An 11987-nucleotide genomic window follows, 5' to 3' on the forward strand; every position below is an offset into this window, starting at 1 on the left:
CAAAAATGATGTCCTTATCATCATGGGGGATTGGAATGCTAAAGTAGGAAGCCAAAAGATAACTGGAATAACAGGCAAGTTTGGCCTTGGAGTACAAAATGAAGCAGGGCACAGGCTGATAGAATTTTGTCAAGAGAATATGATGGTCATAGCAAACACTCTTTCCCAACAACCCAAGAGGCGGCTCTACACATGGACATCACCAGACGGTCAACACAGAAATCAGATTGACTATATGCTCTGCAGCCAAAGATGGAGAAGCTCTATACAGTCAGTAAAAACAAGACCAGGAGCTGACTGTGGCTCAGACCATGAGCTTCTTGTTGCAAAATTTAGGCTTAAACTGAAGAAAGTAGGGAAAAGCACTAGGCCACTCAGGTATGAACTAAATCATATCCCTGATGAATATACAGTAGAGGTGACAAATAGATTTAAGGAATTAGATCTGATAGATCTGATAGAGTGCCTGAAGAACTATGGACAGAGGTTCGCAACATTGTACAAGAGGTAGCAACCAAAACAATCCCAAAGAAAAAGAAATGCAAGAAAGCAAAATGGCTGTCCAAGGAAGCTTTGCAAATAGCTGAGGAAAGGAGGGAAGCGAAAGGCAAGGGAGAAAAAGAAAGATACGCCTAATTGAATGCAGAATTCCAGAGAATAGCTAGAAGAGATAAGAATGCCTTCTTAAATGAACAGTGCAAAGAAATAGAAGAAAACAATAGAATAGGGAGGACCAGAGATCTTTTCAAGAAAATTGGAGAGATGAAGGGAACATTTAAAGCAAAAATGGGCATGATAAAGGACCAAAATGGCAGGGACCTAACAGAGGCAGAAGAGATTAAGAAGAGGTGGCAAAATTACACAGAACTATACAAGAATGAGCTTAATGTCCCTGATAATCACAATGAGGTGGTCACTGACCTCAAGCCAGACATCCTAGAATGTGAAGTGAAGTGGGCCTTAGAAAAGCTGAGCAACAACAAAGCTAGTGGAGGTGACAGTATTCCAGCTGAGCTATTCAAAATCTTAAAAGACGATGCAGTAAAAGTGCTACACTCAATTTGCCAGCAAATTTGGACAACTCAACAGTGGCCACAGGATTGGAAAAGATCAGTTTACATTCCAATTCCAAAGAAAAGCAGTGCCAAAGAATGTTCAAACTATCGCACCATTGCACTCATTTCACATGCTAGAAAGGTTATGCTTAAAATCCTACAAGCTAGACTCCAGCAGTATGTGGATCGAGAACTACCAGAAGTACAGGCAGGATTTCGAAGAGGCAGAGGAACTAGAGATCAAATTGCCAACATATGCTGGATCATGGAGAAAGCTAGAGAGTTCCAGAAAAACATCTACTTCTGCTTCATTGACTATGCTATTTGACTGTGTGGATCACAACAAACTGTGGCAAGTTCTTAAAGAGATGGGAGTACCAGACCATCTTATTTGTCTCTTGAGAAACCTATATGTGGGCCAAGAAGCAACAGTGGGAACTGGACACGGAAGCACTGATTGGTTCAAAATTGGGAAAGGAGTCCGGCAAGGCTGTATGCTGTCACCCTGCCTGTTTAACATATATGCAGAGCACATCATGAGACAGGCAGGGCTAGATGAAGTTGGAAATATCAAAGTTGGGAGAAATATCAACAAACTAAGATATGCAGATGATACCACTCTAATGGCGGAAAGTGAAGAGGAACTAAAGAGCCTCTTGTTGGGGGTGAAAAAGGAGAGTGCAAACGTTGGGTTGAAACTAAACATTAAGAAAACCAAGATCATGGCATCCGGCCCTCTCAATTCCTGGCAAATAGATGGGTAAGAAATGGAGGTAGTGACAGATTTTATTTTTCTGGGCTCCAAGATCACTGCAGACGGGGACTGCAGCCAAGAAATTAAAAGACGCTTGCTCCTCGGTAGGAAAGCCATGACAAATCTAGACAGCACACTAAAAAGCAGAGACATCACCCTGATAACAAAAGTGCGTATAGTCAAGGCCATGGTTTTCCCACTTGCAATGTATGGCTGTGAAAGTTGGACCATAAGAAAGGCTGAGCGCCAGAGAATTGAGGCCTTTGAACCATGGTGCTGGAGAAGACTCCTGTGAGTCCCTTGGACTGCAAGGCGATCAAACAGGTTAGTCTTAGAGGAGATCAACCCTGACTGCTCTTTAGAAGGCCAGATCCTGAAGCTAAAACTCAAATACTTTGGCCACCTAATGAGAAGGAAGGAGTCACTGGAGAAGAGCCTAATGCTGGGAAAGGTTGAGGGCAAGAGAAGAAGGGGACGACAGAGAACGAGGTGGCTGGATGGAGTCACAGAAGCAGTAGGCGTGAGCCTAAACGGACTCCAGAAGATGGTAGAGGACAGGAAGGCCTGGAGGAACGTTGTCCATGGGGTCGCGATGGGTCGGACAAGACTTCGCAACGAACAACAACCACCACTGGAAAGAAATGCTTGAACCCCCCCCCCAAACTGTTGAAAAACCAGGTTTCACGTGATTTTGAAGTATCCTTGTCTTTTCCCCTGAATTGCACAGTGGAATTACGCAACTTGTTTATTTGCTTAATTTACCCAGTGCCAAATTCAGCTGGCCTTTGCTTTGTGACAAATGTGAGTGAGTTATCATAGTGTCAGTGATTCCCCCCCACCCTCTGGATAATGCATTGCTTTCGGGTCTGACTGGAAAATAACTTTTCCCATTCCTCTCCAATTTGTGCCTGCAGATACTAGTTCAGCATTCAGATTTCTGCATTCATTCTGGGGTGGGGTAGGGAGTTGCCTTAACTGCTGCTTCAGCAAGTCGAATCTTCCAGCATATTTTTTTTTTAAAAATGACTTTTTCGCGGTATCCATTTCTTGTAGCCCAAAGCTGAATCCAGCTATCAGATTTAGCTGGAAATCCCACTTTTCAAGGATTAGCACTTCTTTAAATTTCATACCCTGCTTTTATTTTTAATATTTTACTTGTGTACCGCCCGGAGGTTTCTAAATTTGCGATAAATAAAACAAAAACGAATAAATGTACTACTATATTTTTTTTGGCGTGGCCAGCTTGGAAAAAGATGGTAAAATCTTGCAATTTGTGGGTTTCTCTTAGTTCATGTCAGCAGTGTTCTGATTTTGCAGGACGAGCAAGCCCGTGCCTTCCCATTGCATAATCAGCGAGCTCTTTACTCTGGCTTCCCTCCTCCAAGGCTTGTGCGTATTTTATTTAATTTGTTTTTTCTCTTTCAGCTGCAGCCTGTAGTAGCTCTTCTCCGTCCCTGCCTACTGCCGAGGGTGCGCGCAGGGAGAGAGATGGGCATAAAAAAAGCAAGGGGACAAAGGTTAAAAATGCAAAACAGTTGATAGGAACTAAAAAAAAAAATCTAGCTTATTTGGAGAGCGGGAGGGCAACATGAAAAACTAGTTTAAAGCAGCTGCATTGGGTGTCACACAGTTGTCTTGTCAAAAGAGTCTCTAAACTTTGGAAGATACCTTTGCGTTTCTCGGGCAGCATGGGTGAACCGACGGGAGAAGAAAGTCAAGGCCTGAGATACTATATGCTTCAAAGGTAATAAATAGATTGCTGGCTGGGCACATTTTTCCGATCTGATTTGAGGTGGATCGTTTGTGGGGAGCTTTGATGTAGAATTTTGGACGACGTGTGTTTTAAAAGTTGACGGAATTAATGTTAGCGGAATTGAGAACTGGTTCCTGACAGTTTTTAATCTTTTTTTGTGGGGGGGAGGGGACGATATACAGGTGGTTCTTAACTTAGGACCACAATTGGGCCCAAAATTTCTTAAGTGAGCTTTGCTCCATTTTATGACTTTCCTTGCCACTGTTGTTAAGTGAATCACTGCAGTTGATAAGTTAGTCACTCAGTTGTTAGGTGAATCTGGCTTCCCCATTGACTTTGCTTGTCGCAAAAGGGGGTCACGTGACCCCTGGGGACACTGCAACTGTCGTAACTATGTGTCAGTTGCCAAGCTTCAGAATTTTGATCACGTGATCATGGGGACGCTACAAAGGTTGTACCTGTGAAAAACGGTCATAAGTCCCTTTTTCCAGTGCCACTGTAACTTTGAACGGTCATTAAATGAACTGTTGTAAGTCGAGGGCTATCTGTATTTGGCTAACTTGCCACTTGAAGGCAAGGAATCTCTCCCTGGGTTTGAAAAGGAAGATGTGGAGGGACTTTTCATGCTTTGAAGAATGGTTGAAAAAGTTGGTGCAGAGACTTTTAACTTTGCAGGCAAGCAGAATAACAGAATAATAGAGTTGGAAGGGACCTTGGAGGTCTTCTAGTCTGACTCCCTGCTCAGGCAGAAATCCCTGTACCATTTCAGACAAATGGCTGTCCAGTCTCTTCTTTAACATCCCCAGTGTGTTGGAGCATACACAACTTCTGGAGGTAGGTTGTTCCACTGGTTAATTGTTCTGTCAGAAAGTTTCTCCTTAGTTCTAGGTTGCTTCTCTCCTTGGTTACTTTTCTACCCGTTGCTTCTTGTCCTGCCTTCAGGTGCATTGGAGAATAGCTTGACTCCCTCTTCTTTGGGGCAGCCCCTGAGATACTGGAAGACTGCTATCATGTCACCCCCTCGTCCTTCTCTTCATTAAACTAGACATTCCCAATTCCAGCAACTGTTCCTTGTATGTTTTAGCCTCCAGTCTCCTAATCCTCTTTGTTGCTCTTCTCTGTACTCTTTCTAGAGTCTCAACATCTTTTTTACATCGTGGTGAGCAAAACTGGATGCAGAATTCCAAGTGTGGCCTTACCAAAGCATTGTAAAGTGGTATTAATACTTCACGTGATCTTGATTCTTGTTAGTGCAGCCTAGCACTGTGTTGGCTTTTTTGGCAGCTGCAAATTTACGAAGAGTGCAGCTTCATGATGTTATGTTATTGCCTTTTGCAACCTCTTCCAACAAGGCAATGGGGGAAGCTGGATTTGCATAACGAGCCTGTGATTCACTTAACAACTGCAGTGATTTGCTCAATAACCTGGGCAAAAGAGGTTTCAAAATGGGCATGACTCACTTTAACAACTGCCTTGTTCAGCAACAGAATATTCTGGTCCCAATTGTGGTCGTATTTCAAAGATAACCTGCAAATACAGGCAGTTCTCAACTTACAACAGTTCATTTAGCGACTGTTCAAAGTTACAATGACACTGAAAAAAGTGATTTACGACCGTTTTTCACAGTTACGACAATTGCAGCATCCTCATGGTCACGTGATCAGTATTTGGACACTTGCCAACTAGCTCATATTTACGATGGTCGCAGTGTCCCGGGTTCATGTGATCCCCCTTTGCGACCTTCTGACAATCAAAGTCAATGGGGAAACCGGATTCACTAAACAACCAGGTTATTAACTGAACAACTGCAGCGATTCACTTAACAATGGTGTCAAAAAATGAGGCAAAACTCACTTAATTCACGTCTCACTTAACAACAGAAGTTCTGATCCCAATTGTGGTTGTATTTCAAGGACTACCTGCAAATAAACAAACTCTCTGTTCTGATAGTTTCTCTGGATCGGTGCTATTATGGGATACTAATGCTGGAATTCCAGCTGTGCTTATTGAAGTCAGAAGAAATAATTTGGAATTGGCATGCTTTTATTTATTTCTGAATTTTAGAAAAGATCTTGCTCTAACTAGGGGTATATCTAATATTTCCATTGCTTTTCCATAATGATGGAATCTGGCATTTTTTCCTCGTTCACAGAATGTCGTGCCCTGATGTGAGGATCAAAGATTCCACTTCTTAACAGTTTCAGTCCCTAGAGTCCTTGACATTTTGAGCATTTCAGCCCTGGGAAATTGTGTTTGTACCTTCAAATCATATTTGAACTCTTGGTGACTGTTCGGATTAGTACAGGCAGTTTTCTTGGCAAGTTTTTCAGGAGCAATTTGCTATTACTTCCTTCCTAGGGCTGAGGCAGAGTGGCTGGCCCAAGGCCACCCAGATAGCTTTGTGCCTAAGGCAGGACTAGAACTCATGGTCTCCTGGTTTCTTGCCAAATTGGCCTTAATATATCTCCTACACACTCTCTAGGGTTGTCCCAAAGGTGCTTTTTCAAAAGGCAACTGGACTTGGTTTTTCCTTGAAGAGGTTTTGCTTCTCATCCAAAGAGCTTCTTCAGTTCTGACTGAATGGTGGAGAATGGAACTCAAGAACTGAAGAAGCTCCTTGGATGAGAAGCGAAACCTCTTCAAGGAAAAACCAAGTCCAGTTGCCCTTTGAGAAAGCATCTTCAGGACAACCGTGACTTAGATGATTGAGAACTTGCGAAGATATTCTCTAGGGTTCAAGACAACATCCTCAGAACTTGGTTTGTTTTTGGTTCTCCTTCAAAATGCTAATACTTCTCTTAAAATTCCTTCCTTTGGTGGGGGGGACGTCATGGTCTGTAGCTTATTAGCCAAGATCTTAGGTTCGGGTCTTGGCCTCTAGTGTCTCTGCAACATCTTCTGACAACTCTTAACGGTGTTGTGTTCCTTATCTCCCCAGGCCAAGCATGTCCGGCCTTCACCTCATGAAACAAGGCCGAGACAGGAAGAAGGTGGATATACAGAGGGATTTCACTGTGGCGTCTCCAGCAGAATTTGTCACCCGTTTTGGAGGAAACAAAGTTATTGAGAAGGTAAAGAATGGAACGGAATGGAACAGAACAGAATAGAATTTGGGCTCTACACTATAAAAAAGATATTGAGACTCTAGAAAAAGTGCAGAGAAGAGCAACAAAGATGATTAGGGGACTAGAAGTTAAAACGGTTACAGGAACTAGGCATGGCTAGTCTAGTGAAGAGAAGGACCAGGGGAGACATGATAGCAGTGTCCCAATATTTGAGGGGCTGTCACAAAGAGGAAGGGATCAACCTATTTTCCAAAGCACCCGAAGGCCAGACAAAGAATAACGGATGAAAGCTGATCAAGGAGAGATTCAACCTGGAAATAAGGAGAAATTTCCTGACAGTGAGAACAATCAATCAAGGAAACAGTTTGCCTTCGGAAGTTGTGGGAGCTTCATCACTGGAAGCTTTCAAGAAGAGACTGGACTGCCATCTGTCAGAAATGGTGTAGGGTCTCCTTCTTGGGTGGGGGGGGTTTGGACTAGATGACCTACAAGGTCCCTTCCAACTCTCTGCTTCTGCTTTAGAATAGAATAGAATAATATTAATAGAATAGAATAGAATAATATTAATAGAATAGAATAGAATAGAATAATATTAATAGAATAGAATAATAATAGAATAAAATAGAATAGAATTAATAGAATAAAAGTAGAATAGAATAGAATAGAATAGAATAGAATAGAATAGAATAGAATAGAATAGAATAGAATAGAATAGAATAGAATTCTTTATTGGTCAAGTGTGATTAGACATACAAGGAATTTGTCTCAGGTGCAGAAGCTCTTTACATACAAAACAACAAAGTAATAATAATCATAATGATACCGTAGCATCATTATTCATAGTATCATTAGTGAGTTTTCTTTCTCACTCATCTCTCTGGCTCCAGTTTCTTTTAAAACTTTTAAAACTTTTTAATGACTTTTAAAACATTAAAAGAATTTAAGACCTTAGAAAAAGATGTTTGAGACCCAAACTTACCATTGCAGCATCCCCATGGTCACGGGTTGAAAACTTGGTGCTTGGCAACTGGCATGTATTTAGGATGGTTGCAACGTCCCCAGGGACACAGGATCGCCATTTGTGACCTTCCCAGCTGATTTACGACAAAAAAAGTCAATAAGAAACTGGATGCTTTATGACCATGTGATTCACTTAATAATTGATTAAAACCATAGGGGGGAAAAGGTTGCATTGGACATCTCACTTAACAGTTGTCTTGCTTAGTGATGGCCATTCTGGTCCAAATTGTAGACATAAGCCAAGGAGTACCTGTAGTTCAGAAGACCATGACAAATTAAGGGGTATCTATGCAGAGGTGATTCTTCTCAAAGCTCTGGTTAGTCTTAGATGAGAATATGGCTCTCTTGGGATGACGTCCATCTCACATTGGCTCTTTCTGTTCATTAATCCAAGCAATGTGGACATATATCTGTCCAACCAGCCTAGAATAGAGTAGAGTAGAGTAGAGTAGAGTAGAGTAGAGTAGAGTAGAGTAGAATAGAATAGAATAGAATAGAATAGAATAGAATAGAATAGAATAGAATAGAATAGAATAGAATAGAATAGAATAGAAGCTGGAAGGGACCTTGGAGGTCTTCTAGTCCAGCCCCCTGCTCAAGCAGGAGAACCTATACCATCTCTGACAGGTGATTGTGTAGTATTTTCTTGAAAACCTCCAGTGATGGAGTGCCTACGATTTTTGGAAGCAAGCTGTTCCACTGGTTGATTGTCCTCACTGTCAGGAAGTTTCTCCTTAATTCCAGGTTGCTTCTCTCTTTAATCAGTTTCCAACCATTGTTTCTCGTCCTTCCCTCTGGTGCTCTGGTGAACAAAGTGACCCCCTCTGCCTTGTGGCAGCCCCTCAGATACTGGAACACTACTATCATGTCTCCCCTATTTCTTCTTTTCTTTAGACTACTAGCCAAACCCAAGTCCTGCAGCCGTTCTTCGTATGTTTTGGTCTCCAGGCCTTTGATGATCTTAGTTGCTCTTCTCTGAATTTTTTTTGCAAACTCTCAACATCTTTTTTGTGATATAGTGACCAAAATTGGCTGCAGTATTCCAGGTGTGGTCTCACTAGGGTTTTGTAAAGCGGTACTAATACTTCGCGTGACCTTGATTCTGCAAACCCTTCAGAATGCAAATCAACCGCACAACCAACCATAGATAGCACTGACCCTCAACCAACCCACACAACCCCCCCCTCCCACCAGCAGTTCACCCCCAAATGACCCTGACCTGGTGTAACTTCCTTATCACAAGACCCATCGCAAGTCTCACTCATGACTCACGCCTGAGCCATTACAAGACCATTACTCGACACACCCACACCTGAAGCCCTTATAAACAGAAGAACACTGACATCTCCTAAACCAGGGGTAGGCAACCTTGGCTCTTTTATGACTCATGGACTTCAACTCCCAGAATTCCTAAGCCAGCCATTGAAGTCCATGAGTCATAAAAGAGCCAAGGTTGCCTACCCCTGACTCCCCTGAAGATGTTACCTAGCCTGGTAATGAAAAGTTCGGAAACCAACCCTCAAGCTCGGAGAACGAATCTTCACCCTCACATATATCTAAATGGCATGGGCCCGGATTATCTAAGGGAGCACCTGCTGCCAGCGTCAATTTCCCATCGTCCTGTGCGCTCCCACAGGGAGGGCCTTCTCAGGGTACCGCCGGTCAAGGATTGCCGACGGGCGATCCACAGGGGGAGGGCGTTCTCTGTGGGCGCGCCTGCCCTATGGAATCAACTGCCAACGGAACTCCGGACTGCCCCCGACCTTCGTTCATTTCGCCGGGACCTAAAAACCTGGCTCTTTGAGCTATCTGGTCTGGACTGAGGGGTTTAATGTTTTTAAATTGTGATTTAATTTTTGCGGCTAGACTTAATTTAATTTATTTTAATTTATTTTAATTTTATATTGGATTGTTTTTAAATTTTGCCTTGTAAACCGCCCTGAGTCCTTTGGGAATAGGGCGGTATATAAACCAAATAAATAAATAAATAAATAAATAAATAAATAAATAAATAAATAAATAAATAAATAACTGTGTCAGTTGTGCTGTCCAGATAGTTATTTCCCAGTTTGATTGGTGATTGCAAATCTGAACTATTGTATCCTTTCTGTTTCACATTTCCTCTCTGTCTAGGTTCTCATTGCCAATAACGGGATAGCGGCAGTCAAATGCATGAGGTCCATCCGACGCTGGTCTTACGAGATGTTCCGGAATGAGCGAGCCATTCGTTTCGTGGTTATGGTGACGCCCGAAGACTTGAAAGCCAACGCAGGTGAGCATAAGGACTGTGCTTTTATAAGAGTTCTGGTGGCGCAGTGGTTAGAATGCAGTATTGCAGGCTAACGTTGCCCACAGCCTAGAGTTCGATCCTGACCAACTCGAGGTTGACTCAGCCTTCCATCCTTCCGAGATCCGTAAATGAGGACCCGGATGTTGGAGGCAAAATGCTGACTCTGTAAACTCCTCAGAGAGTGCTGCAAAGCGCTATGGGGCGGTAAATAAGTCTAAGTACTCTTATTTGCTTTGCTTTTCATTACTCTTGCAGGGAAAAATGGTAAATTACAGATAGTCCTCCACTTACAGCTATTCGTTTAGTGACCGTTCAAAGTTGCAACGGCACAGGGAAAAGTGACTTATGACTGTTTTTCACACTTTTGCACACCGTTGCAGCATCCCCGGGGTTGCCTGATCAAAATTTGGGTGCTTGGCACTGGACATTGCAAAAGGCTGAAAATGTGACCGGTCATAAATTGAGAACTAGTGGTATATTACTCCAGTAGGCAGACAGTGAATAGGTAGCATTATTTCAGGGAGTCACTTCAATTATGTACCAGGAAGCAAACTTCCTATGATCTTCTGGGCTGTCCTTACCATTCTCTGTATGGACTTTCTATCTGAGGCCCTGCTACCACCAAACCAGACAGTAACAAACTGCATCACTGTCTGATTTGGTGGTAGCAGAGCCTTAGATAGAAAGTCCATACAGAGAATGGTAAGGACAGCTGAGAAGATCATAGGAAGCTTGCTTCCTGGTATTCAGGATGTTGTTTATAAGCGCTTTTCTGTGCTTAGAGCTCAAAGTATTGTTAGAGACCCCACACCCCCACTTTACAGTCTGTTTCTGTGGCTCCCCTCTGGGAGGAGGTTTTGAAGTATTTACAGCAGGATCACCCGATTCTGTAATAGCTTTGTTCCTTATGCCATCCGTCTGGTAAACTCACAAGATTCGTTTTTTTCACCATCCACATGTATAAATAACCCGAACTAGACTGTGTTGTTTCTCTGTGTCATATAATATATGTGGGTATATGCATAAATATCTATTTATTTATTTTTGTCATATTTAAGTAGTGTATATTGGAGGTGGTGACCTTTTGAGAGCAGTATGCAAGAAAATTTCATTTTAATGTATGCCGATTAATGTACATTCAAACTGACAATAAAGTTATTATTCCATTCTGTTCTGTTCCGTTCCACTCCACTCCATTATTCTATTCTATTTCTATTTCTATTTCTATTTCTATTTCTATTTCTATTTCTATTTCTATTTCTATTATTTCTATTTCTATTTCTAGGCCTGGGGCTCAGGAATGTGCTAAAAGCCCTGTCACTTGGTTTTACTGTTAGTTGCTGTTTCTACTTATTTATTTTGTGGATGTTTTAATTTGTTTTAATTTTTTTTTATAATTTAAAATTTCTAAAGCCTCCCAGAGTCACTTGGTTGAGTTAGGCAGCTATAGAAATTGAATGAATAAATAAATAAATAAATTCTGCAAGGGAACGCCCTTGGCTCTGTTTCATTAAGTCCCGCCCCCCCAAAAAAGAGAAGAAATCCCAAACAATTGTTCCCTCATGAATCTTAAGTTCAGGTGATACACACATCGTTGTTGTTTTAAAAAAATCTGTTTGGGAAATGTAGACGTTTCTAATTAAATGAGCAGCTTAATTACCCTCTTGTTTTTCATATTTTCAGAATATATTAAAATGGCTGATCATTATGTCCCGGTACCTGGAGGTCCAAATAACAATAACTATGCAAATGTGGAACTGATACTGGAAATTGCAAAACGGATACCTGTACAGGTGAGAAGGTGGAAATACAGAATTTAAAAAACAAAGAATGCTTATTAAGGATGTTGTTGGCCTCATTCTAACATATTTGTGTCTGTAGATCAGGGGTCTTCCAACATGGCCAGGCACACTGGCTGAGGAATTCCGGGAGTTGAAGTTCACAAGTTCACAAGTCATAAAAGGGCCAAGTTTGAAGACCCCTGGTGTAGATTTAGCTTAGCATGCTACCCACTTTGGTTTGTAAACTAGGCCTAATTAAAATTTAGCTT

General features: G+C 41.9%; 1 long non-coding RNA gene across 1 annotated transcript; it reads left to right on the forward strand.

The window, feature by feature from the left end:
* Window positions 1-6569: 6569 nt before the first annotated feature.
* On the forward strand, window positions 6570-11668 carry LOC308679400. Its single transcript, XR_014028766.1, has 3 exons — window positions 6570-6633; window positions 9781-9919; window positions 11621-11668. It is a non-coding gene; the product is annotated as an uncharacterized lncRNA (long non-coding RNA).
* Window positions 11669-11987: the final 319 nt, after the last annotated feature.

Source organism: Vipera berus, assembly GCF_964194415.1.
Source record: "Vipera berus genome assembly, contig: HAP1_SCAFFOLD_426, whole genome shotgun sequence".
Taxonomy (NCBI): Eukaryota; Metazoa; Chordata; class Lepidosauria; order Squamata; family Viperidae; genus Vipera; species Vipera berus.